Here is a 24,500-nt window from a genome sequence, read left to right on the forward strand (position 1 = left end):
AAGTATGGCCAGTGAAAAATAGAGCTCGAGTGGGGACCGGAGGGGTCCATTAGCTGCCAGCTGGCGGAGAAACAAAAAGGAAAAAAGCATTCACTAAGTTTATGGCAGAGTGACGCAAAGGACTATGTTTTAGAGTAAAAATAAGTTACTGTGTCTTTGATTTGAATGTGTGAATGTTGGAAGCGTCCACGAATGAATTGAATGTCTGGGATGTACAGCTTGTGTTCTGTACAAATTGTGTTCCGTAGAACTGACTGTCGTTAACTCTTTGTTGTCTGGCTTTAATGTTGAAAGCATGAGTCTATTAAGTTGTTTGGAATTGAATGAGTGTGAAAAGTGATTGTTGAGTGTGTTCATTTCGATTTAAGATTGTGCACCAAGGAATGGGATATAAAATTGAATTATATTTTAAGTTAAAGTTTTATTATTTTAAAAGTTGGTTTTGCAACTGTGAAAAGGCAATGAACAATTTTCTAAGAGATAAGCTTCAGCCTTGAAGGTCTGAAGATGTTTGGCAGAAATCCAATTTGAAGTTTACAACTCCTGCTTTAATTGGACTTCCAGTTTAAAATCTGTTCTAGTTTCTGGAGTTTAAATTAAAGACATGTTTTATTGACTGTTTTAAGTAGCAAATGTCAGGAATTGGATATTGGTTTTAAGGGAGAGAAGGATAAGCAAAGGAGATAATGGGAAAGATTAAAGTTTGTGTAAGGAGCTGGTGTTAAATCTTTTGTTGTAAGAATGTTAAATAACTTTTTCTTTAGTTTTTGGTTTTATTACAGTCATTTGAAAAGGCGCCTGAAGAACAAGAAAAATGACGTAATTTACCTATCTTTTTTTAAAAAAAAGCAGGTGCTATTCTGTTCTGTGTGTAGTTAATAAGTATTATAAGTTAATAAGTCTGAATTAAATTAATACTGTTAAGGTTAATTGACCTGTTAAATTAAAAAAAAACTGGAAATGTCATTTGCAACCACAATGAACTTTCAAGTTTAGCATTTCGAGTTTCGGGGGAGTCTTAAGTTCCGGACATAGGACTCACTCATATAACATCGGCAGTTTTGATTTTTAAATATTTATTGCAGTAAATTGGAATTTGGAATCATCTTTGTTTTATAAAAAATCCTTGGATTAGAAACCTCTTACAAAAGATGCTAAAAGTTTGGAAACAATTGGAGTTTAATCTAAAATGCTGTCTTTCCTGATGGAGATGGTTTCCTTTGAAGTTGATAATGTTACTAAAGATTTTGTTGTTTGAAAATCCTAAGGATACCAAAAACCATTTAAAATGGAGTTTAGTGCTTTTCAATAAAAAAGGGTTACGTAAAGCGACGCAGCGGAGAATGCTTTGCTCCGCCCCCTTGGAGACAAGCAAGAAATTAACCCTGCTGCAACTATCTTTATCACTGAGACAAAGTGCTTAAGAAGGAGAAATAGTTGCAAGCTCTTCTGTCTTTACTAAAAAAAATGCAATATCACCAAGTCTGGGCATAAGAAATTGGAATCGATAAACAAAATTAAATTGATATGAGTGGTTAATTAAAGTATTCAAAGGGAAATTTACTGTTATTTGAATCTTGGAATAATCTGAGATGTCGAAAATCCAGTTTAATTTGACAAGTTATTTAAGGAATTAAAATGTCATCGAAGGTTAAAAAAAAACACAAACAATATACACTAATGTCTGGAATTAAATGGAAATGTTTGATTTCTATTTTAAGGAATTATGAATATTGATTGTAAAGGTTCTCCAGGGCTCAAAATGAAATAGAATTATAATTAATAGGAATTGGCAATCAGATCTGGCTGATGCAAGAGCTAATAAAGGAATTTTGGGTATAAACAAATGGTGAAATTAGAATTCAAACAGCTAAAATAATATCGTGTGAAATTTCCAAGATGTCTAGAATTTTCCAGTGAAAGTCAGGAAAGTGTAGATAAGACTAGCAATTGATAGTTTTCTCTTGGAGATATGAGTTTTTAAGAGAGTTACATTTGAAAGTCTGGCCATAACCTGAGACATCAGGACCCTGCAGGGGGAGGTAAGCAAAGATCTCAGATAGACACCACCAGCACCCCCCTTTCCCCACCGCTGATATTTGATCTTTTGATAAGATCACCTGAGAGTTCAGAATATGTGGCATGACATTGGAATACCAGTGTAAGTGTGCAGATGTGATTTATTACATGGAGAGCAACTGAACTAATGACAGCAAGGGTGATGAGACTGTCAAGGTATGTCGTAGCAGGTAGTGAGGAAGTAGGACCCACGAGAGAAAGGGTTAAAAGATTTGTGAAGGAGCTGTGCAGACAACTGCATGAGCTGAGGCAGGAGATTCTATAGACACAGACATGAAATAGGAACAGACAAAGGTGCCTGTTGTGGGAGACAAAGTAATGGTAAAGGGAAGGGCCGATGGAAATACATGGTCCCAACTGAAAAAATATAATCAAGGGAATAATGGTAGTATTGATAGGCATTTGGATTATTATTAGATGGGTTACTAACTGGGCAAGGATTGTGGGGAACGAAACCCGAGCACAACGGGACCATATAGATAATTTTGAAACAGTAGAGATGATAAAAATATAAATTAACTCCTGGATTCCCCAGGACATGTTCGGTCCCCACAGGTAGACATGTATCCCTCGTTAGGGGATACTCACAACATGGACAAGTACTAACACCTGGTGACCACCAGGGCAGTGTGTTTAAATTACAGATATAACCACTAGTGGAGAATGGGAAGGAACCGGACTGCAGTGGCTGTGGGGCCTGATGCTAATATCCGGAGAGGAAGAACAAAAGACCCGGTAATGGATGCACAATGGATTAATGAAAGGAGTATTAATATGGACTATATGAACTTTGGGGCTTTGTACAATTTTGCTGATGGTGTGTGTATCCCAGCGACAATGGACCCTGGTGACGAGAACTCTTTTGCTGCATGGCTACGCGCTCACCCGAGAAGGGATTAGATATGTGTACAGTGTTCGGCTGGGTTAACCATCAGATCAGCATGGGCCCGCTGCATCCGACGGGGAAAAACTGAGAGGTGCTGCGTTAGGCGGGGAGATACGTGTGTTTTCCTCCCCCTTTAATGCCACCCCCCGTAATAACCACCACACAACCCGAGGAATTACCATGCCCCTTTAATTATTGAAGGGCCTAAAAATGGAATTGTGCTTTTTAATGAAGGAGAGATGTTATATGATAATGTTAAACATGAGATTGTGCCTGTCCTGGTCAATATCTCAGGGATGCAAATGCCAGGATATTGTACGGAACAGGCAAGAAATATGTATAATGTGTTAAGTAAGATTGTAATGCAGCAGGCTGCTAATGCCATGGGTGCTATCAGATTTTGAGGTCAGAATCAACTTTATAGGACAGAGAGAGGGATAGTTAATGACGTTGCCACCGGATTCAATACCGGTGCCTCCATAGTAAACTCATTAGATATACAAGGTCTGAATGAAAAGATAGAACATCTTAAAGGAGTAATGAAGGGACTTTTAAAGAGAGCAGAGAAAAATCAGGAGGATCAGACCAATCTGGGAGAAGAGGGCATGGAGATACAATTAGACGGAATCACAATAATAGAGGCACATGCCAGAACCGTCAACCACCTCATAGATAGAGAACGGGAAGATGCCGGAAAATTAAGACAGGGGCAACTCTGTCACGCTTATGGCTTATGGATGGTGGGACAAATACGACACAATTTCGATCAGATCCAAAGTGGGGAGGTGCCCGACTGGATAGACAGCCTACATGTGGCTCAGCTGGCCGAGAGGAAAGGGACACTGGACAACTGTACACTGAAAGGACTCACCAGAGTGTACCCAGTGATCCCAGACTGTGAGTTGGATAAATCCACCGGAGTGGGAATGGTCCTGATGATCCCTATAGTCACACAGGACTCTGGGCCATTCCCCCACTACCAGGTGGAAAATATTGGGGTTGTACGTGATAACACCTCCCTCCGATACTATCTAACTGAAGCCTCTGCCATACTTAGAAATAACACGCTATATGGAATTTCACTTAAGGAATGTAAGCAGAGGGGAGATATTACAGTATGTCCCCACCCGGTGGGACAGGGAGAATTGGATGAATGTGGGTTTAATCGAACAGATGGTTGTGTCGTAGAGGTCACGCCGGCCCCAAAGCATTTTGCAAGGACAGGCTACGGAGGTAAAGGGAAATACTGCGTTCCCACCACAGAAAGTTCCTACCGCTACAATAATTTACAATGTCCTATCCCTTTTCCTAGTTTTTGCTTTACGCCCTTACGACCAGTTACTATAGGGCAAGCCTGAATTATCCAGGTTTGGCGCAGAGGTACCATGACCCTTAACGTCACCAATTATCTCCATGACCACCTGCAGGATTACGAGGAACCAGAGCCAGGCCCCATCTCACACCTAGCTGAGGTTCTAAGGGAATTAAGGCTCAGGGTGGGCCAATCCGTAAAAATCTACCACCAACTGCAGACAAAAATCAAAAGGTTAGAGGAAGACACAGACACAGAATTGCAGAAACAGAGTTGGTGGGAGAAAATTTGGGATTGGGGGATGAATTTGAATATCCACCCTTGGATTAGGATAATTTCTCATGTGTTAGTTGGAATACAGTTAATACTGGCTATAACGTGGGGCATACTGGCCTGCCGATCATGCAGGCGATATGTGCAGCGAAGAAGGATAAAACCTAGAGTAAAGGCAAGGGAGACAATTCATCTATCTAGGGGAATAAGTCATTTGGATCACATTAATGTGATATAGTACGACCGGAATTCCTGAAATCACGTGACTGGCCAGCACTTCCGAGGCAGGGAATACCGGGCGAGTTTAAAGGGGTAAAAACAAACATTAAATGGTGTCGATTGAGGAGACTAGGGTTAGTCTCCTACCGAAAGGGGGGATTGTTGTAGGGCAGAGGCACCTGCAGTAAATATCATACTGTTTAAATGTTATTTGAGTAAGTAGATTAATATAATCCTCGTGAATATATATATACTCTCATATATAAGTTGAAAGTATAGCTACATATTGGTACAAAATGGAGTATTTGCCCGAGGCATTATGGGACAAGTTACTTAGCTTGCAGTTGGAGCCTGGTACAGCATAGCACAGACACCGAGAGGGCCCCTCTTATCAGTGTAACTGCAGACTGCACGGCACCCTCAGGAATGCAGGCCCAATTAAAAGTGACAGTTGGAAGACTCAAGGATAATTGATGGGGCCTGAGATCATCAATGGTGATCAGGGGACTTGCACGAGCTGATCACATAGCCACATGATGCATAATGAGTAATCTAATTGGTAATACGTGTAATGTATGTAATCAATAACCGTTATGATTGGACCATGTCCAGCCGGGATGGGCTGAGTAACTGTATATCTGTTGTGGATTTTCCTTTGTTCGGTGGAGAGGCATCTGGACAGCCCAGTGACCTGCACCCCACTGGCTGGCGTAATAAACTGTTTGACGGTGGAGCAGACCTGAGTGTCGAGTGATTCTTCTAGATTCATTCCCGCTAACACCTCTAAGCCCCAATATATTGTTGCCCAAGTGCTGAAAGCCAAGTAAACGTTGCCTCCACAATGGAGGCACTGAACTATGTGTGGGACATTTGAAGAAGTTCTTGGAACTGCGATTCTTTCAATGAACAACTTCTTATCAGAGCCACTTCCTTCCATCTTGCTTCAAAGTTTACAGGATTCTTGCCACCAAACCCAAAAATTGTATTCCTCTCTGTTTCGTTTCATAGAATCATAGAAAATTTATGGCACAGCAAGAGGCCACTTGGCCCATCGTGTCTGTGCCAGCCAAAAAATGAGCCACCCAGTCTAAACCCACTTACCAGCATTTGGTCCGTAGCCCTGCAATTTATGGCACTTGATGTGCGTATCCAGACACCTTTTAAATGAGTTGAAGGTTTCTGCCTCTACTATCCTTTCAGGCAGTGAGTTCCAGACCCCACCACCCTCTGGGTGAAAAATTTTTCCTCATCTCCCCTCTAATTTTTCTACCAATCACTTTAAATCTATGCCCCCTAGTCACTGACCTCTCTGCTATGGTAAATAGGCTGTTCACATCGACTCTATCCAGGCCTCCCACAATTTTGTACATTTCGATCAGATCTCCCCTCAGCTTTCTCTGTTCCAAGGAGAACAACCCAAGCCTATCCAATCTTTCCTCATAGCTGTATTTTTCCAATCCCAGCAGCATCCTCATAAATCTCCTCTGTACCTTCTCTCGTGCAATTACATCCTTTCTGTAATGTGGTGACCAGAACTGCACACAGTACTCAAGTTGTGGTCGAACCAATGATTTATACATAGAAACATAGAAAATAGGAGCAGTAGTAGGCCATTCGGCACTTCCAGCCTGCTCCACCATTCATGATGATCATGGCTGATCATCCAACTCAGTAACCTGTTCCTGCTTTCCTCCCATATCCTTTGATCCCTTTCACCCCAAGAGCTATATCTAACTCCTTCTTGAAAACATACAATGTTTTGGCCTCAACTGATTTCTGTGGTAGCGAATTCCACAGGCTCACCACTCTCTGGGTGAAGAAATTTCTCCTCATCTCAGTCCTGAAAGATTTACCCCGTATCCTTAGACTATGACCGCTGGTTCTGGACTCCCCCACCATCGGGAACATCCTTCCTGCATCTACCCTGTCAAGTCCTGTTAGAATTTTATAGGTTTCTATGAGATCCCCCCTCACTGTTCTGAACTCCAGCGACTATAATCCTAACTGACTCAATCTCTCCTCATACGTCAGTCCCACCATCCCAGGAATCAGTATGGTAAACCTTCGCTGCCCTCTCTCTATAGCAAGAATATCCTTCCTCAGATAAGGAGACCAAAACTGTACACAATATTCCAGGTGTGGCCTCACCAAGGCCCAGTGTAACTGCAGCAAGACATCCCTGCTCCTGTACTCGAATCCTCTCGCTATGAAGGCCAACATACCATTTGCCCTTTTTACCGCCTCTGCTCCTGCATGCTTATCTTCAGCGACTGGTGTACGAGAACATCCAGGTCTCGTTGCATATTCCCTTCTCTTAGTTTATAGCCATTCAGATAATAATCTGCCTTCCTGTTTTTGCTACCAAAGTGGATAACCTCGCATTTATCCACATTATACTGCATCTGCCATGCATTTGCCCACTCATTCAACTTGTTCAAATCACCCTGAAGCCTCTCTGCATCCTCCTCACTACTCACCCTCCCATCCAGTTTTGTGTCATCTGCAAATTTGGAGATATTACATTTCGTTCCCTCATCTAAATCATTAATATATATTGTGAATAGCTGGGGTCCTAGCACCAATCCCTGCGGTACCCCACTAGTCACTGCCTGCCATTCGGAAAAAGACCCGTTTATTCCTACTCTTTGTTTTCTGTTTGCCAGTCAATTTTCTATCCATTGTAATACATTACTCCCAATCCCATGTGCTTTAATTTTACACGCTAACCTCTTATGTGGGATTTTGTCGAAAGCCTTCTGAAAGTCCAAATAAACCACATTCACTGGCTCCCCTCTATTAGTTACATCCTCGAAGAATTCTAGTAGATTTGTCCAGCATGATTTCCCTTTCGTAAATCCATGCTGACTCTGCCCAATTCTACCACTGTTCTCTAAATGCTCTGTTATAAAACCTTTGATAATGGACTCTAGAATTTTCCCCACTACCGACATCGGGCTGACTGGTCTATAATTCCCTGTTTTCTCTCTACCTCTATTTTTAAATAGCGGTGTTACATTAGCTACACTCCAATCTGTAGGAACTGTTCCAGAGTCTATAGAACCCTGAAAAATGACCACCAATGCATCCACTATTTCTAGGGCCACTTCCATAAGTACTCTGGGATGTAGATTATCAGGCCCTGGGGATTTATCGGCCTTCAATCCCAACAATTTCCCCAACACCATTTCTCTACTAATATTGATTTCCTTCAGTTCCTCTCTCTCACTAAACTGTGTTCCCCAACATTTCCGGTATGTTATTTGTGTCCTCCTTTGTGAAGACAGAACCAAAGTATGCATTTAGTTGGTCAGCCATTTCTTTGTTCCCCATAATCATTTCCCCTGTTTCTGACTGTCTTCACCAATCTTTTTCTCTTCACATGCCTATAGAAACTTTTACAGTCAGTTTTTATGTTCCCTGCAAGCTTGCTCTCATACTCTATTTTCCCCTTCTTAATCAATCCCTTGGTCCTCCTTTGCTGAATTCTAAACTGCTCCCAATCCACAGGTCGGTTGTTTTTTCTGGCAAATTTGTATGCCTCTTCCTTGGATCTAATGCTATCTCTAATTTCCCTTTTAAGCCATGGTTTGGCTTTGTAGTTTCCTTTATTAGTATTCAGGACCCTAGTCTCAGAATCAACTACGTCACTCTCCATCTTGATGAAGAATTCTATCATTTTATGGTCGCTCACCCCCAAGGGGTCTCACACAACTAGATTGTCAATTATTCTTCTCTCATTACACAGTACCTAGTCTAGGATGGCCAGTTCTCTCATTGGTTCCTCAATGTATTGGTCTAGAAAACCATCCCGTATACACTCAATGAATTCTTCCTCTCCGGTATTGTGACTAATTTGATTTGCCTAATCTATATGCAGATTAGAGTCATCCATAATTACAGATGTTTCGTTATCGCATGCGTCTCTAATTTCCTGTTTAATGCCATCCCCAACATCACCACTACAGGTTGGGGGTCTATATACAACTCCCACTAATGTTTTTTGCCCCGTAGTGTTTCTCAGCTCTACCCATACAGATTCCACATCGTCAGAGCTAATATCCTTCCTTACTATTGTGTTAATTTCCTCTTTAACCAGCAATGCAACTCCACTGCCTTTTACTTTTTGTCTGTCCTTCCTAAATACTGAATATCCCTGGATGTTCATTTCCCATCTCTGGTCACCCTGCAACCATGTCTCCGTAATGCTGACTATATCATACCCATTTACATCTATTTGCACGATTAATTCATCCACTTTATTGCGAATGCTATGCGCGTTAAGGCACAAAGCCTTAAAGCTTGTCTTTTTAACATTACCTGTCCCCTTCCCACTATTTTTCATTGTGGCCCTGTTTGATTCTGGCCCTTGATTTCTCTGCCTATCGCTTTTCTTATTCCCCTTACTGTCTTTTGTTCTTGTCCTTGATCCCCCCTCCTCTGACTCCTTGTTCCAGCATAACTTCCCTGCTCTGATATTCTATACCTCGGCTAATAAAGGAAAGGATTCGATATGCCCTCTTAACTACCTTATTGACCTGTTCCTCTACCTTCAGGGATCTGTGGACATTCACTCCAAGGTCCCTCACTTCCTCTCCACCTCTCAGTATTCTCTCATGAATCGTGTATTCCTTTGCCTTGTTTGACCTCCCCAAATGCATTACCTCACACTTCTCCAGGTTGAATTCCATTTATCATTTTTGGGTTACCTTTTATGTTAACTGCCATTGTATTCTCATATTCTCTCTTTGCCAGTCTTACTTTCCTCTTCACTTCTCCTCTCCATATGTTTCATTTGGCCTGTCAGCAACATATGGACATGGCTCATAAAGGGAATGATCATTGTCTCACTTCCTTCTTATTTTTTAGTGTGAACAGGTGATAGTGAGATTTTTTTTTTAAAACTATCGCTAGCTAGCCTCCGAGGCCCTGTGTGAATTTTGAGCAGGCCTTGATATAGGTGATTAGTGCTTCCATCTAAATCAAGCAGGGGCCTAATACATATCCATTAATTAGATTCCCGACTTGCCTTTGGAGCCCAGATGCTATTTAGTCTCCATCCAAGATGCTATCTTCAGTTCCTAAACCCATCCACAAACAATGGGTAACGATTTCTGGTGATAGTTAAAGGGGTCCTTAGCTTTTCTCAGATAATGTACTGAAAATATTTGGGAGACATTTTGCTTCTACTAAAGGGTTTTACTAAAGGGAGATCCTGTTTGACAAATTGATTAGAGTTTTTTGATGATGTAACTAGTAGGGTAGATAAAGGGGAACCAATATATGTAGTATACCTGGATTTTCAAAAGGCATTTGATAAGATGCCACATAAAAGATTAATAGGCAAGATCAGGGCTCACAGTGTTGGGGGTAATATATTAACGTGGATAGAGGATTGGTTGACAGACAGGAAGCAGAGAGTGAGCATAAATGCAGCATTTTCAAGTTGGCAGGCAGTGAATAGTGGGGTGCTGCAAGGATCAGTGCTGGGGCCTCAGCTATTTACAATCTATATTAACATCTTGAATGAAGAGACAGAGAGTAATGTATCTAAGTTTGCTAATGATACAAAACTCAATGGAAAGGTGAGCGGTGGGGAGGATGCAGAGAGGCTGCAAAGAGATATGGATAGGTTAAGTGAGTGGGCAACAAGATGGCAAATGGAGTATAACGTAGGGAGTGTGAAGTTGTTCACTTTGGTCGTAAAAATAGAAAAGCAGAATATTTTTTAAAACTGTGAAACTGTTAAGTGTTGATGTTCAGAGAGACTTGGGAGTACTCATACAAGGAATGCACTAAGTTAACATGCAAGTGCAGCAGGCTATTCGGAAGGCAAATGGCATGTTGGCCTTTATTGAAAGGGGACTGGAGTATAGGATTAAAAAAGTCTTACTAAAATTGTACAGGGCTTTGGTGAGACCGCACTTGGAATACTGTGTGCAGTTTTGGATTCCACATTTAAGAAACGATATACATGAACTGGAGGCAGTGAAGCGAAGATTTATTAGATTGGTCCCTGGGATGAAGAGGTTATCCTATGATGAGAGGCTGAGTAAATTGGGCCTATATTCTCTGGAGTTTAGAAGAATGAGAGGTGATCTAATTGAGACATACAAGATTCTGAAAGGGCTTGATAGGGCACAAGCTGAGAGATTGTTCCCACCAGTCAGGGAATCTAGAACATGGGGACACAGTCTCAGGATAAGGGGTCAGTCATTCAGGACTGAGATGAGGAGAAATTACTTCACTCAAAGGGTTGTGAATCTTTGGAATTCTCTACCCTAGAGGGTTGTGGATGCTCCATCGTTGAATACATTTAAGGGTGGGATAGATAGGTTTTTGGTCTCACAGGGAATCAAGGGATATGGGGAGTGGGCAGGAAAGTGGAATTGAAGCCCAAGATCAGCCATGATCATATTGAATGGTGGAGTAGGCCCGATGGGCCATATGGTCTACTTCAGCTATTTCTTGTGTTCTTGTGTTCTTCTATTACATAGTGGTTTTATAGTTACTTGGACCATTTTAAAGGGCAATTAGTGGCTGTACAACATTCTCAATCCTTAAGGGGCTCTGGCATTGCACTTTTTGCATCATAGCAATTCCATACTGGCCAAAGGAAAAGGAGGAGCAGCAACAATAGGAGGAAGGAGCAAACAGAGCTGCAGCTGTACAGAGACATATAGAAGGAGGTAAGCTCATGGAAATTCTTACACTCCCAATAGAATGTATAGGCCGAGGCCCAGTGTTCTCTGAGGACTACTGTTTAAGGAGTCTTCACTGCTCTAGGAAGACTGTCATAGAGTTGTGACACTTCCTGCAGAAAGATCTGCAGCTAACTACCACAGAAAGTACAGCATTACTTGTTACAGACGAGGTCACTGCAGCCCTGAACGTCTTTCCCTCTGGTTTCTTCTAGGTTGTCACAGGGGACATCAGTCAGTCTACTTTAAGCAGGTGATTGATGCCATGTTTGAAAGAGCAAACACTTTCATCATATTTCCCAAGGACATCCGGAAGCAATAAAATAGGGCTCTGCAGATTGCAGAGATGGCAGGCTTCCCCCAAATCTGAGGCCTCATTGATTACACGCATATCACTCTGCACACTTTTTCAGATGAGCCCAGTGCCTTCATGAATCGCAAGGGCTTCCACTTCACCAATGTGCAGCAATTGTGTGATGACCAGCGGCACATCCTGCAGGTCTGTGCCTCCTATTTGACAACTGCTATGACACTTTTATCTTGTGCTGATCTTCCATTCCCCCACTCTTTGATCATGCACATCAAGTGAGGCATTGGTTGCTTGGGGACAAGAGTTACCCCCTGTACATTTGGCTCTTGACTACTGTTATGAACGCTGAACTTTGTGGTATGATTTTTTTTTTTAAACTGTGATCTTTAGTGCAGTGATCTCACACCAAGTCTACCTAGAGACAAAACAGGGATTCTGGTTACCATGTGAACAAGGAACCCAGATAAAAGACCATTTTGAAAGCAGAAAGCATGGTTGTAACACCTGAATAACAATGGGTTTCACTCTCTCAGACTCTCAGATTGTAAACAGGGAGCCAAGGGCTCTGAAGGGGCAAACTCGGGTTGAAACTTTTAAATCCCTGGAAACAAAGGAAGGCCTGGGTGGTTCTGCTGTGGCCAGACTTGTGGACTCTGCATATTGGAAAAGACAAATGGCTATTGACTTTTGATTCTGGATGAATTCAACACATTTTCAGAAGTCTGGAGGCTGTAAGGAAGACTGGAAGACAAAGACCATCAGTGGCAGCCTCAGAAGACAGAGAAACCATCTGCTCTGTGTACACTGACACAGCAAAAGACTGCTGAAACTTGATCCCCATATAAATGCTAAGGTTTGTGGAGGGAAAAAAGACCAATGGCGTCACCAGAGATCATCTTATTCACAGAAGTTCAGGTCAAAAATGCTTGGAGGAAGTGAGTGACGAAGATACTGACTTTGAGAAGGATGGAGAGATATAATCCATTGCAACTGGGAAGAGTTTGGGACTTTTAACTTCAAATATATTGCTTCAGTGAGGACATTGTGTAACGTATAAATGTGGTGTGGGGTTTTCAAGCGTTTTAATAAGTTAAAGGGAAATTTCTCTGTAATTTACTGTATTAGCTAATTACAAAGTACTGTTTAGTTAATATTGATTTTTTTGTTATAGTAAAGTTCTTAAAACATGAAATCTTGTTGTATACTTCTTTAAATTGATCTGGGGAGTTCATATCTCGAGTTTTAACATTAATGGTCTCACTGAGGTCATAACTGTTGTGTTATTGCTTTCTTCAGCAATAAGGCACAATCTTGAGCTGAATGGTAGTTAAGTACTGGGTTCTTTATTGTGGAGTAACAAGTTTACAAGAGAGCTGCATCATATACGTGTGAATAGGTGACTAACAAGACTCCAACTGCTATATCACATGTTGGGGGGTTAACATAATTTCCTGTGATGATGTATGAAGTACTCAAGTGATTCAAGGAAATCCCCCTTTCCTTAAATACACAAAATATAAACTATGTACATAATGAAAAAGGACAGTTTTGAACAATATGCATTGACTAATATATCCTTTAATCAAGTGTCTCTGAAACATACTGCCTCGACCTGATCTTGTCACTGTGTAGCTTAGTTGAGAACTACATTTGTTAGCTTTTCTCTCTTGACCTGTATGTGTGTTCTGACAATCATCTTGTGCTTGAGCATTACTTGTCACTTTTCTTCGCTAAGTTCTGTGAATTCAAATATGAATGTGTTCTCAATGCAATAGAGTTGTCAGGCATAACGTTGTTAGCTAGTTCCCTCAGTTGACATCTGTTTCTTCTTACTACTGCTCCATTAGGGGTGGTTACTTCATACAACCTTGGCTTGTTCGAGATTTTGGACACTTCCACAGGGAACCATGTCTTCTCTTGGGGATGGATCACTCTGACCTTCTGTCCCATCTGTAACAGTGGTAGTTCCATGCCCTCAGGTTTATCATGTGTAGCTTTCATCTTTTTCTTGTTTCGCCAACAGTTTGTCCTGGATTGACAAATATTTCATGAAATGATGACTTGGAAGAATTGACTTGCCTTCCAAATATAATTTCCACAGTTGATGGTAATCTTGTATCAATTGCTGTTGCCTTCAAGTGCAACATGGCTACGTGCAGATCCTGTTGAGTTTCTCGACACTTCACAATCAATGACTTGACTGTACATACCATTCTTCGGCTAGGCCTTTAGTCCCAAGGTAATGCAGGGACGATGTAACATGGTTCACAGCCCATTTCTCACACATGTCTTGGAATGGTTTGCGGGCCATTATACAACAATATCTCCTCTGGGGGACCAAATAAACTGATGATTGTGCTGACAGTGATAGCAACTGATGCGCTTGATGTGTCCCTCAATTGACGGATTATCGAGAACTTGGAGAGTAGTGGGTAATCAATAGAAAATCGTCGCCTTTAACAGAGAAGAGGACAGTGGCTATCTTTGAGCAAAGATGGGATGGAACATCATGAGGATGGAGTGGTTCTTTACATTGGCTTGGTTGATGCTCTTGGCATGCATCACATGACCTTACCACTTGCTTGATGTCTCTGTTAATTTCCAGCCAATTGACTGTTTCATGTATAAGTCTTCTGGACTTCTCAATTCCCATATGACCTTGGTGCAACTGTGGGAGAACATCAGGATGAAGCGTTTGTGGAATTAAAACTTGTCTTCCTTTGAAGATAACGGCACTAGATATTGCCTACTCATCTCGGTATGGCCAAAAGGATCTCAGTTCTGTGGGATCCTCTTGTATTGTGTCAGCTCATCCTTTGACAATGAGTTTAGTTTAGTTTTAGTTTAGTTTAGAGATACAGCACTGAAACAGGCCCTTCGGCCCACCGAGTCTGTGCCGACCATCAACCACCCATTTATACTAATCCTACACTACTTCCATATTCCTACCACATCCCCACATGTCCCGATATTTCCCTACCACCTACCTATACTAGGGGCAATTTATAATGGCCAATTTACCTATCAACCTGCAAGTCTTTGGCTTGTGGGAGGAAACCGGAGCACCCGGAGGAAACCCACGCAGACAGAGGGAGAACTTGCAAACTCCACACAGGCAGTACCCAGAATTGAACCCGGGTCGCTGGAGCTGTGAGGCTACGGTGCTAGCCACTGTGCCACCCTAGCTGTGAGGCTATGGTGCTAACCACTGCACCACTGTGCATAACTCCTTTAAAACATGGTCTTTGGAAGTCTCTTCCTGTATTTTTTCATATTTCCTTTGTCCGGAATGCATCAAATCTATCTGGAAAACACCTTCCAGTTCTATGTTGAGTTCGTCAACTTGGATGTCTAGTAGAAACTTTTCACACTTTCTGGGATTGAGTAATTTGCTTAGTGTATCAGAAGTCACCACAAGATTCCCAGGCTTATATCTGACCTTACAGTCATACCCTTGCACCTTGATTAATAGCCGTTGTAGTCGAGGTGGCGCACTGATGAGTGGCTTTTGCCAAATCATCGCCAATGGTTTATGATCTGTCTCGACTATGAAATGTTTTCCAAAAAGATAAGTGTGAAACCTTGTGATCCCGAATGCCAACCAATCAGCACTCTCTTCTCATGCAGTATAAGTTGTTTTGTTTTCCCATACATTAGTTATTCTTGCGTATTGTCCTGAGGAGTGCAAGACAAAAAGCTTTGACAACATGTCTCTATTTTCAGCAATTCTCAACTTCTGTACTACCAAATGACTATGGTGTCTTTATTCGGGTCATAATATGGCAAACATGCCTCTGTCAACAATGACAGCTTCAACAAATCAAATCAATGCTTGTGATCCTCATGCCACAGGAATGGTGTATCCTTTTTGAGGAGTTCCCGTAGAGATGAAGACTGTTCGGAATAATTTGAGATGTAGGGAAATAGGAAGTTAAATAGACCAAGAAATCTCTGTTAGTCTTCCTTGTCTTATGGACTAGACATAGGCCGAATATCTTCTACCTTGCTGTGATCTGGTCTTATGCCTGTATTAGAGTAGATTGAGCCGAAAACGTTTCTGTGGCTCGTGTTCATGGCACACTTCTTGATGTTGAATACAAGGCCTTCCTTTCTGACTGTTACCATCGGGATGTGCAGATTGCTGTTGTGCTCTTCTTTTGTGCTGCCCATGACTGCTGTGTCTTCGGCAATACAGACTTGCCCTGGAACCTTTTCGGTAATATGATCCATACATTGTTGGAATAAATCCTGGCTTAACGATAGACCAAAAGGTAAGCGCAAGAAACAATATCTTCCAAATGGAGTTCTGAAAGTTGTTAACACCTGTGAACTTTCAGAGAGATGGACCGACCAGTATCCATGTTTTACATTTATCTTCAAAAAGAATTTGGCTCTTGCAAACTTTGGATTTAACTCTTCCAAAGTGGGGATTTTATGCGGACATCGTTTTAACACCTGTTTCAGCCTTCTAGGGTCTAAACATAACATGATGGTGCCATGTTTTTTGATCATAGCTGTTATAGAGCTGCACCAATCCATGTGCTGCTGAACTTGCCTCTCCGTAGTATCCAGCTTGGCTTTCAGTTTGTTCTTGATGTGGACACTACATTTCCTTGGTGGATCTATATAAGGAACTACATCATCTCTCAGATGTAGAATGGCATCTCCTTTGAAACTTCCTATGGTATCAAAACGATCTGGGTACATTCGTTGCAAATCCTGAATGGGCTTAATAAACATCTAATTTGATCATGTGCCCTTGGCACACTACTGATCTTATGGGTTGCAACGATTCAAAGATCGTACATGCTGGTAGCATTGCAACCACTGGACCATATGGTGTCAACAATGTAGATGACTTATGGTGACCATGGAGATTTTCCATACCTGCACTCCAATGTTAGTGTTCCCATGAGGTTGATTGGTGAACCGTTGTATGCAGTGAGTCTTGCCTTTGTAGGTTGTATCATGACTTCCCATCTTGCCAGGTACATATTCTTTAGTATTCTCAGTGGCAGAACATTTGCACTTGCCCCTGTATCAACCTTGAGTTGCAGCTTGTGCTGGCCACTCTTCTCTGGGTATATGATGTCGATGATGGTGAATACTTCCTGCTGTATAACCGCAGCCATCTGGTGTGCAACTGTTACTGTGTGAAAAGCTTGTTTACTTTCAATGCCCTCTTTATTCCTCACATCCTTGTCTATCTAATGGACATGTCTCTGTTTAGATTGGCCTCTTACGAAAACATCCCTGTTTATCTCACAAGGTGGTGTCTGCTTCTTGTCATGGCCTGCTGTGTCTTCTGGCCATTTTTCCATTACCAGACCTCCTTCACAGCCTTGCCCAGTGCCCTTTTTTACCACACACCTTGCAGATATTCATGTAAGCAGGTCAGATTCCTGATTGGTGCATCAGACTGCACTTGCCACACATCTTGCCTTGTTGATGTGACCTGGTTACCTTGCCTACAGTTGTTGCTCCAAGCGCTTGTATGCGCTTCCTGCTTGCAGCTATGGCCTCGAACTTCCTGCCTTCTTTCAGGAGACTTTTGGTGTCATACCCTTTTTTTGTCTAACAGTTCTTTCTAAAAAGCTTCTATCAGGGTAGATGCAATCACCAATTCCATTATCCTTTCGGATAACTCCACTTCCGAGAAATCACAGACTTTTCCTTTCTCACAATACCTGCTGACAAATTGAGCAATGGTCTCCTTGAACTGCCATCATTTCCAGATGATGGATTCTAACATTAATCTTGACCTTTAGCTGCACCTTTAATGCAGTCCAGAGTTAGGCTGGGTCCTTCTGATCTGCTTCAGATAGTCCGGAGGTGTTGATGCGATGGAGCCCTTCATTGCCAATCGCAATTTTTATTTTAAGCACTTGTTTGTCAAGCTCTGTAACAGCAAGATCCAAAAAGCACAACTCTGTGTGCTGTTTGAAGAGTCGGAATTCGTGGAGGAGATCTTGGGCTTTCCAATTCATTGACGGTATTTGGTAGTCATGGTGCCAACTTTCATGTCTACAAGAATCCTTAGCTGCAGCTTTCCCTTTTTATTGGCTTCCTCTTTCTTTTTTGTGGCTTCCCTGATGGTAAAAAAGATTTGCAGGTTTGCTGTATATGCAGCGTCGGACTTTGGCTACACCCTGAGCTATGTGCCTGCAGTGTGGGCTTTCAGCCTGTGATTGGGGAGACTCCACCCATGAAGTGATTATGGTGGGAAAACACATGGCACGTAATGGCAGTGCCGTTCCGCAGCCCCGACATGAACTGACTCTGCTCACTTTTCTCATGCTTGATTACTGCCTTTTCTTGCCGGCAACTGTCCAAATAAACAACATCCTTTGTAGACTCACACACCCCTTAGCACTGATTTCAGCAGATGGTCGTTGAACCCGATAGTGTCCTGCCTTCGCTGCTACCTTGGATGATGTCCTGTCTTCGATGCATTCTGACAGGAGAGATTGCTGTTTCAGATGTCTGGCTCGAGATCGCTGCCCCCGCTTGACATCGTTGTTGAGCCTTTCTGCAATACTGCAACTTCAATGTGTTCTGTTGCCTCCAACTTGTGGTCTTCAAATACAAATTGCTGCCACCTTATTATGTTTTTTCTTTCTTCAGCAATAAAGTACCAAATCATTTTGAGCTGAATGGTAGTTAAATACTGGATTCTTTATTGTGAAGTAACAAGTTTAAAAGAGAGCTCTGTCATATACATGAGAATAGATAACTAACACGACCCCAAATCATATATCACATGTTGGTTGACATCACTTCCTGTGATGATTTATGAAGTACTGAAACTGTTAAAGTGATATCACAACAGTAACACTACTCTATGGATTCAGCCTTGGCAGCTCAACTGCATTATAATCAGATCCGGGGCTTAACCAGAGTTCTCAATGAACATACCATTGGAATCCTTGAATATCAAAACTGCTGTCTGGACAGATCTGTTGGCTACATACAGCCTAGAACGACTGCTGCATGTTATATTGGTTTTCTGGATGCCGCATAACTTTGTTCTGCATTGAGGACAACACATGAAACTAAAATTGGACAAGAACCTTCAGTGTGATGATGAAGAGGACACTGACAACACAGAGAATAGTGAAGAAGTAGGAGGATTCCAATGCTTGACTCCAATCTAAGCTTTTTGGCTACAGCTCATTGAAGAGCATTTAAGCTGAACAATTTTTGCTCCTTTCCATTAAAATTCAGGTCCAAGATTTTCCCAGTCCTTCCACCCTCAAATAAATTTTATCTGCCCAAACTCCAACAATGATATTCACGTCAAATAACATTGCATTGTAACCAACTACTTCAGGAATATTCTCTTTGCACAAATATTTCAAAAAGGATTATGATCTTCAGTGACTCATACTAAATTCTAATACTAATTTTCATCCTGTGAAAGTGCCTAATGCCTGTCTTAGCTTCTTTCTCAGAGCTCCACTGAGTAACTCCCATAGTAGTTGCACCATGGGAGTTAGAAAGCTACTGTGACTCAGTAAAGGATTCTTCTGATGTCCATAGTGGCGAGCTCTAGGTGCTCGTGTCTGAGAGGGCCTTGCTGCAGTCTTGTTCAGATGATTTCTTGGTATCAGTATGAGCATTTGTTAAGGGGTTTTTGAGGGTCCAGACATTTTGTCACCCAGAGACATGGCAATATGTTCCCTTTCAACCATATGACTGCCTTTGCAATGGGACTGCAGCTCAGTTATCCCAGGGAACAGACTCACAGAATCACAGAATTGTTACAGCACAGAAGGAGGCTATTTGGCCCAGCATGTTTGCACTGGCTCTCCAAAGAAGCAATTTACTGAGTGCCATTCCCCCACCTTCTCTCCATAGCCCTGCACATACTTCCTTTTCAGATAATAATCAAATTCCCTCTTGAATGCCTTGATTGAACCTGCCTTCACCACACTCTCAGGCAGTGCATTCCAGATCCTAAATACTCACTGCGTGAAAAAGTTTTTCCTCATGTTCCCATTGCTTCATTTGCCAATTACTTTAAATCTTTGCGCTCTTGTTCTTGATCCTGCCACCAGTGGGAACAGTTTTTCCCTATCTACTCTGTCCAGATCCCTCATGGTTTTAAACACATCTATCAAATCTCCTCTCAACCTTCTCTTCTCCAAGGAAAACAGTCCCAACTTCTCCATTCCATTCATGTAACTGAAGTCCCTCATCCCTGGAACCATTCTTGTGAATCTTATCTGTACTCTCTCTAATGCCTCCACATCTGTCATAAAGTGTGGCATCCAGAACTGGACACAATACGCCAGAAAAAGCCAAGCCAATGCAATATATCAGTTTAACATAACTTCCATGCTTTTAAACTCTATACCCCTATTAACAAAGCCTAGGATGTTGTATGCTTTATTAACCGCTATCTCAACCTGTCCTGCAACCTTCAATGATTTATGCACATATACACCCAGGTCCCTCTGCTCCTGAAACCCCTTTAGAATTGTATCCTTTACTTTATATTGTCTCTCCACGTTCTTACTACCAAAATGAATCACTTCACACCTCTCTGCATTAAATTTCATCTGCCATTTGTCCGCCCATTCCACCAACTTGTCTATGTTCTTCTGAAGTTCTACACTATCCTCCTCACAGCTCACAATCCTTACACATTTTGTATCATGTACAAATTTTGAAATTGTGCTCTGTACACTAAGATCTAGGTCAATAATATATATTAGGATGAGCAAAGGGCCTAAAACTGACCCCTGAGGAACTCCACTACAAACTTGTAGACTGTAGGAAATCCATGATTCAATTCAAACCCCTATTCATTTAGTTTCCAACCTATCCAAGGCAGAGAAGATGGTAGAGTTCAGAGCCTGCATGGCCGCTAGTGTCAGCATCCTCCACCAATGCCATTACTGGTGCCAGACACTCTTGCAAGGAGGACCCAATCGTAGCATCCAATGAGGTGACCACATGCTCCATGAATGACTGCAGAGTATTGAAACCATGCACTAAAACCTCACGCAAGTTGATAGTGGACCAACTCTCTCCGCAGTCTCTGATAGGCTGACAAAGTTCCTTGACAGGTAGTCCAATGCATTCAGCATTTGATGTTGCATAGATATCTTTCAAAGGGGCCCTTGTATTCTGCTTCTGTAAAATCAGTGCCAGCTACCAGCATATGAAAAGTTCATCTCCCCTTTAAGAGGTGTAGGCTACCTTGAAATAGCGCCAATCCCACTGGATTTCCAGCTCGCCCAATTTGTGATCTGCTAATATGTGCATGATTTGTGCTCATTAACTTTATTAGAATGTGAATGACCATGAAAATTATTTGAGCCTCTTGCCAATATCATCGGATACACTGGCCCTGATATTTACAGGGATGTGGCGAGGGAGTGGAGATATGGGGAATGCAGAGCTCCTGCCAACTTTAATGGCAGCCCCGCATTTGAATTTTCTTTTTTCCTTTTCCCGCCCGACAGCTGGTCAGACTGAACAGCTGGTCAGCTGTCAGGTGGGAAGACTGCAGGAGCTCGGGAACAGCGAGGAGGGAGGGGGTACAGATTGTGGTGGGTGCGGGGAGGAGATTGCAGGGTCCTGGCATTGGAGTGTGTTGGGGGAATTGGCCCATAGGAGGTGAATCAGATCCCAGTGGGGATTGGATTGTAGGGGTTTGGATCACAGGGGAATTGGATTGCATGAAGTTGACATCTGCAAATGGGGGAGTCACAAGGGAGTTAGATCATGCAGGAATCAGATTACAGGGAAGTTAGATCACGGGGGAGGGTCAACTCATAGGGGGGTACGGATCATGGGAAAGATCAGATCATGGGGATGATTGGATCAAAGGAATTCGGTTTGAGGAGGTTGGATTGCAGCGGTCAGTTCTCAGGGGGTCAGATTGCGGGGGGGTTGTCAGATTTCAGGATGTCAAATCATGAGGGTTGGATCATGGGGAGGTCAGATTGTGGGGCTGGATCGTGGTGGGGGTCATATTACGGGGGTCTTATTGTGGAGGGTCAGATATCAGTGGGTCAGATTGCAGGTTTTAAATCGTTGTGGAGATTGGATTGTAGGAGTTTGATCTTGGTGCATCGGATTATGGAAGTTGGATCATCGTGGGAGGTCAGATCACTGGGTGGGTTTCAGGAAGCTGGGGGTCAGCATCAGATCATGGGGGTATTGGTCTGTGGGGAAATCAGATTGTGGGAGATTGGATTGTGGTGCTCAGTGTTGGATCGCAAAAGAAGAGGCAGATCAAGGCAAGTTAGCTTGGGGGTCTGGGAGGAAGCACTCTTGCTCCTCCTGGCCCACAAGTAGTATTGGAAAAGAACTTAGCTGCTGCACCCTCCAGTTCTCGTATCCCTTTAGCTGCCAAGTTTCCCGAGCCCTGGGAAACCTGGCAAGCAACCATTAAATCTAAAGGGTCGCTAAAATATGAGGCACCCAACTGCATTAATATATTAGATTCATTCCCTGAGAGCAGGGTAATTTCCTGCCTGGCCCCAACCTGCCCCGATTAAACTGGAAGTCGGCACACTTGCAACATGTTAAATCCTAGCATCCATTTTGAGATTTTACACCTCCTCACCCCTCTCCTACCTCTCCTGGGAAGTTAAAATTCCCCACACAGTGTCCCAGCTTTACACGTGTGGAAACCTGCCTCCATTCTACCCACAGTGGTCATCAGCTCCAGCTCCAGTGCCAGTTCTGACTCCTACCTCAACTGAGACCCACCATGCTGTTCAGAGAGCCAGAATCAGTAGCAATGGTTAGGGTTGAACTGCTGTCAGTGCCACTCTGCCCATTAGGAATGGCACAGGTCACAGCTTTATTATTGCAGCAAAGGTATAAGTAGGATATTGTTATCCAAACCAAATAAACACAACGGGCAGGATTTTTCTGCGGGCTTCAGGACCTCGCATCAGGACCAAATGGGAATCATGAGCCCGGACTTGCTGGGAGCCAGACCAGTGGAGCTATTTTTTCCTGGAGGCGGCCTCCTAATTGCTGCCTCTGAGCTTGCCCTCCTATAAAGGATGGCGGGCGATCTTCCTATGCTGCAGGGTCAATAAGAGGAGGAGACAAAAAATAAATCATTATTATAGAGGGGAGAAGGTGACAGGCACCTGGAATCCAGGGGAAAACCCTCTTCTTGGAAAGTTGGGGCTGTGGGAATGACCTCTGATTCACGCAGATCCCTCTTTGAGGGATGGAGCCTCCGGCTCCAATGGCTCTCTGGATTGCCACAGGGAGGCTGCTCCATTAAGCTGCCAGCCTCCCCACATGGCAGGGGGTCACTCCGTCACCAGCAAAATGCCAGTCAGGCCCAAAAATCAACCCTACTTGGGGCCTTAATTATATAAATTGACTACCCACCTCAATGGTGTGAGCAGCCGATCCATATTCCTGCCTGACCCGGGAATCTTCCCCAGTGGCAGGAATGTGCTGTCCCAATGTGGCTCCCCACTATTTTCCCAGCCCCCACTCCCCCTCCAAGCCTGCCACCCCAGGGCTGGGAAAATTCAACCCAACAGACTGATTGACATCATCTTAAATATCCTCTGAATTAACTATCTAAGTTCCATCAGAAAGCTAAAATAAAATCAAGCCTCAATGAGTTTGCATCATCTACATGTGTGTCTAAGTTATTCTGGGCTACAGGTTTAGCATGGGCATTTATGTGAAGCCACTTCCTACGGATACTACATTAGGAGTGTAAATCGGATCTGAAGGCAAAATGGCATGAAATTCTATCGTCCAGAGAGTTTCACTCTGCTTTGTTCCAGTGTCATTTCAGTGCCCGACACAATGGATTCAGGCTACAGTTGCACTATATTGCTGCGCAGGTGTTAAATGAAATTGCTTCAGATGTGATATAAATTCACCTTAGTTCCCACTAAAAAGAACGATAAATATTTTCCTGTTTCGAGAAATTATTGGAGTGGAATGATGGACAATTCCAAACCCTTTAATTCAACAAGTTTTACCATATGGAACTGTAATCAAGGTTCAACAGTCACGAAATTGTTTTTTGCCACTAGTACAAAATGTGCTGATAGTCAATTGGCCGCTGTTTTGGACCTTGCCTAATTTACTTTACCAAAGATGCTGCCCTGAAGAGTTCTTGCAGCCATATCCTAAGACTGTGATAATTGACCTTTGCAACCACGACCATCTTCCCATGTCTCAGGTATGACTTCAGCCATGGGAGGAATTTCCCCTTGACCCCCATTGACCTCAGTTTTTCGCAGGCTTCTTTGTGCCATACTCAGGCAAATGCTACCTTGATGCTGCAGGCAGCTAATTTCACCTCTTCTCTGACATTCAGCTCTCACAACTGTGTCTGACTCAAGACTCTGACAAGGTCAGGACCCGAAAGGTTCTGGGGGAATCTGAACTGACTGGCAGTCGCTTGAAGGCACTATCGATTATTTCTTCCATCACTTTGAAGAAGATTGGGAAGTTTCTGATAGGGTGGCAATTAGCCGTATTAGATTTATCTGTCTTTTTTGTGGATAAATAATCTTCCACTCTGATAGATAGATGCCAGTCATAGCTACATTGACTTTTTAAAATTAAATTGTGATAATAAAACAACATACATTATTATTTTAAGAACTTGCATTTATATAGTGCCTTTCACGTCCTTAGGACTTCTCAAAGAACTTCAGAGCCAATTGGTACTTTTTCTTGTAATGTAGGCAAACTTTTGGAGGAAAAACAGGAAATGTT

Source organism: Heterodontus francisci, chromosome 5, assembly GCF_036365525.1.
Source record: "Heterodontus francisci isolate sHetFra1 chromosome 5, sHetFra1.hap1, whole genome shotgun sequence".
Taxonomy (NCBI): domain Eukaryota; kingdom Metazoa; phylum Chordata; class Chondrichthyes; order Heterodontiformes; family Heterodontidae; genus Heterodontus; species Heterodontus francisci.